Source organism: Rhinolophus hipposideros (assembly GCF_964194185.1).
Source record: "Rhinolophus hipposideros genome assembly, chromosome: 3".
NCBI classification, from domain to species: Eukaryota; Metazoa; Chordata; class Mammalia; order Chiroptera; family Rhinolophidae; genus Rhinolophus; species Rhinolophus hipposideros.
Window position 1 is genome coordinate 75,996,654 of NC_138049.1, and position 4,314 is coordinate 76,000,967.

The following is a 4,314-nucleotide window of genomic DNA, read 5'->3' on the forward strand; positions in this document are numbered from 1 at the left end:
TCAAAGCTTAGGCAAACATATAAAGATGTAGAAATAATGAGGGAAAGATAAACCACTAGGAAAATAAAAAGAGGACACGTAAACATCAGCAGACGAGGAGACAGGAACAGAAGATGAGGCAACATAAGGCCAGCCCTACTGTGATTACAGCATTGGCACAAAATGAGTGAGAACAGATGAGTGCCTCTGTGAGCCCTGAAAGGAAGCTGAGTTCAACAACCAAAGAGAAAATGGAGTTCAGGGAACTCTGTCAAGGTGATGATTAAAATGTTAGGGATAGAATTAGAGAAAGGTGTGTTAGAAAGGCAGTTAGAAAGCCAATAAGGTGTGTGTGTGTGTGTGTGTGTGTGTATTTCTGGGTACTTTTTATTCACAAATGGGTACAAATGATGTGCTTTCAAATAATGCTGGCGATAGCAGTAGTTAGTTCTGTTACTCACCAACCCTTGGACAGGTTATGTAATTCAGTTATATCTAAGCTTACTCATGATACACAATCTCCAGACTCGCGGACCTCTTAGAAGTAAAGATGTAAGACAAGGTCACTGGTCACCAAACTACTGGTCCCCACACCAGAGTCATCAGGGGAAATTGCCACGTCCCAAGCCTATGGGACTCTACTTTGCTACATCTGTAGTGAGTGCTAATATAATTTTTTGAAAAGCTCCTCTGGTAACTCTGAAACAGAGCCATTTTGGGGAACCACTGGTCTGTATGATCTCCATGATTCCCTGCAGCTCTAAAACCCTAGGGTGATCTCAGCGTCACCGAGAAGAAAGGACTGAGATGCCCGTGCATTAAGTTGTGTGTTTGATTCACACAAGCCACAGAAATAACAGGGCTGTTTGGTTTTCAAATAGAGTCACTTGTCAGCCACTGTTAATTTTGTTTTATTATTTGGTTGTAGAGGAGGAAAGAGTACTTGACATCAAACACGTGCCTTTCTGTCAGCAACGCACCTCTAAACCAAATGATTAAAAGGATCGAAGGAAGCTGAGCACAGATGGGTAGATAAGCCTATATCACAAGATCTGGAAAAAAATTTGTATTTTCCCAAGAGACTAAATGAAAGTACTAAGTATAGAGAGAGCAAATGTTTTCATTTAATACTAACTTTCCTTTTCTGAGAATCCACTATGGGCTGTGCAGTGGGCTGGCGCAGGCAGTGACACCCACGAGAGGGAATCTGATTACACTGTATCTGAGGGGAAAAGATCTCATTCAGGGCTGTTCTCATTCTTCAGTGCCATTAGCTACATTTACTAAGGGCTCCATGTTGCTGAGCTTACCTCTATTAAGGGATTCTTAACACCACAAGCAGGAAAATTTAATTTTGTACAAAACGTATGTATTCTGACTTATCTAGATTCAAAAATTCTTTTTGTAGCTGAAAAACATTTTGTTATTTGTGACTTCTTTAAAATATTTTGAAACCTCTATGTGAGTAAAATAAATAATATCTTTGGGGGTTTTTTATTCTATATCAATTAGGCTGTAATAATTCATTATATCAAACCTACTTGGGATATCCTGAGATGTGTATGAACTCAACCATTATGGTGATTTGATTTTCATTTAGGAGAGAATGTATTACTACATAGTCGTCCCCCTCTCTACTTTTAAATTAGAAACTGGGTACGAATTTTAACCTTTTTGGTCTGTGATAAAAGTGTTTTAAAGTCTTCTTTGAATAAATAACATCATTATTTCATTGCTTTATCTAATTTGGTAAGGTATCCAGGGAAATAGAGTGTCTGTGAAACCCAAATTAACAATACTTATTGCCATATTTATTTGAAAACTAATTAACTTCCCCTACACTCATACAGACCCTTGGTAGCACTTCAGCTTCATGACACAATACTTATCCTAATCCAGAGATCTAGAATGACAAACTATTAGAGAAGAAATGGGTCTGAGAACTCATCAAATGCAACTTGTTTCTTATTTGGAAACTATATTACTGCCCTGAAATACGGGTACTCAGCTTCTGCCTAAACTCCTGGGACAAGGAGAGAACCAGAACCAGTGTTGCAAACTCTCGCCATTACTTGGGAAAACCATCATTATATAGAGCTGTTTATTCCTAACATCGCAGTTCTGACTTCTACACAACAGAGGAGGACTAATCTCCTTCTCCTCATGGCTCTCAAAATATTTGAAGACTGCTGTGCCTCCCAAGACATCTGGAAGTTGCACACGCCTACTTCCTGCTGCTGTCCCTCCCATAACGTAGTTTTTCTAGGTCCCTATCATCCAACACCTGTTATAATTCCAGAATAGGAATGTTTTGTCTGTAGAGGGAAAATATTGTTTTTGTACAGGAGTATTGATTTCTCCTTTAGAACTCAAAATTAAATGTTTGTTGTAGAAAAGCTAAAGGTTCTGTTTTATGCTGTTTAAGTCCTTCCCAAGCACCACATGTGCTTTTACAGCTCCCAAGCAAAGGCAGTATCATGCTCATCTCTGAGTCCTCGGCAGCTAACAAATAGCCAGCACATGATGAGCTTTCAATAAATGTTTGCCTAAATTGATGAAATCTAAGGCACCTCAACTGCCTTTTTAAAAACCCTGCATTCCTTAATTAATTGCATAATAAACACCTCTCTAGACCAAGATCTGCAAATGAATGAAAAGTCCAGATGTTTGCGTAGAACACAGGGGCCTTATGGATGCAATATGGAAGTTCTGTGCTACTATTATTTCCCCAGTAATTATTCTTTTGCATAAAATCCATTCTTTTTCAGGATTATATTGTTTTCACTATTTTCCTGATTATTTGCAAAGCCAAGGGTCTAATCCAGGTATTATACGTCCATCCCTCTTCTGTAAAATCTTATAATAGAGGTATGCTTTCCTTTTAAAGCCCATTTGAAAAATCCTTTTATTCATTAAAATATCAGCTATTAATAACAATAACAAAAAATTTTCTAACTGGGCATCTGTATCTTAGGTACTTCAAAGCACTTTCAAAATATATGAAATTATCAAATTACCACCAGCCAATCCTTGTGAGATATGTGTAATTCCCTGGTCTTTTTTTCTTTTATAAAGAAGTCCTACAATTGCCTTAAAAAAAAAATTCCTTGACCTAAGAAATACCCCTTTAACCCATAGTTGTCACACTCCAAAATTCCCTGGTGAGTTATTTCTCTTCAGAGAGCACTGGAGCAAACTATATCTCTGAGACCAAGACTACGAGTATTTTGTACCCAAACATATATGAGTGCCTTAGCCAGCCCCACAGGAAACCCAAATAATAATCCCCCATTTCTGTAAGGAGTTTACCCAGGCCCCAGAGACCACCCTCTATCCTGTCCAACTTTAACAGTGAAAGTAGGGTAAACTTATGGTTTGAGTAAACTTCAGACCTCTTCAAAGCAGGCCAAGCAAATTCTCAGGGTGAGAAGCCACGAGGCAGCACCCAGGAACGGCCGCCTGTCTAACTACTGCTGATGACCTAGTCCTGTCTGTTGAAAGGCCTACCTGCCTCATAGGCCTCCGGAGTGAAAGGGTCCAGCCCTCGCCCCACTGGAGTGATTTGGCCAGTGCTGACAGAAACATGCAAGAAGGTGGCAACCGAAAGTCATTTCATTCTCTTAGAACAATCATTCCATTCGAGAAATATATGTTGTGCTCCCCCATGTCATGGGCATAAATATTTTTTTTTTAATTTAATTTTGAGAAAATTAAACTTCCTTGCATCTTTCTTCACAGTATCACATATTTCTGAGAACCAGAAGAGAATGAAATTTATGTGTCTCAGGGAAGTATCAAACCTGTATTTCAGATTGAGGTATCAGTTTTCAAAATATCTTTTTGTTATTTCTTGTCTTTTTTATTTCTTCTTCCTCACACTACACAATTACCTTGGTTAAATCCTTGGGCCAAAACCTTCCATGTTATGTTTTTCTACCAGTCACAGTCGATGTTTTCCTCTGCCCAGCATGTTACAACCTGCCAGTGTTCATTTGTTTCATTAAAGCTCCCATATTTCTCTTTAAATGTAAGAAGATTTTGAAACTCATTGAAATATTTTAAAATAAAATTGTATAGGTTTTTATGATAGTGGTAAGGGGACCACAATACCACAATAAATTCAAGGTTCAAACCTAAGTATTCTCGAGTAGGTACTGAATTAAGCCATGCTTCTTTTGACAGACTTCTGTCAATTAAATATTGTAATTTTGTTGATAGGAAGAATTGCAAATGTCACGTAAAGAAAATTATTTTGCAGAAGTGGAATTGTTCAATGTATAATTGTAAATAGCATCTACAATATTTCAGCATCTACAATATTTGTTAAAAGAACAA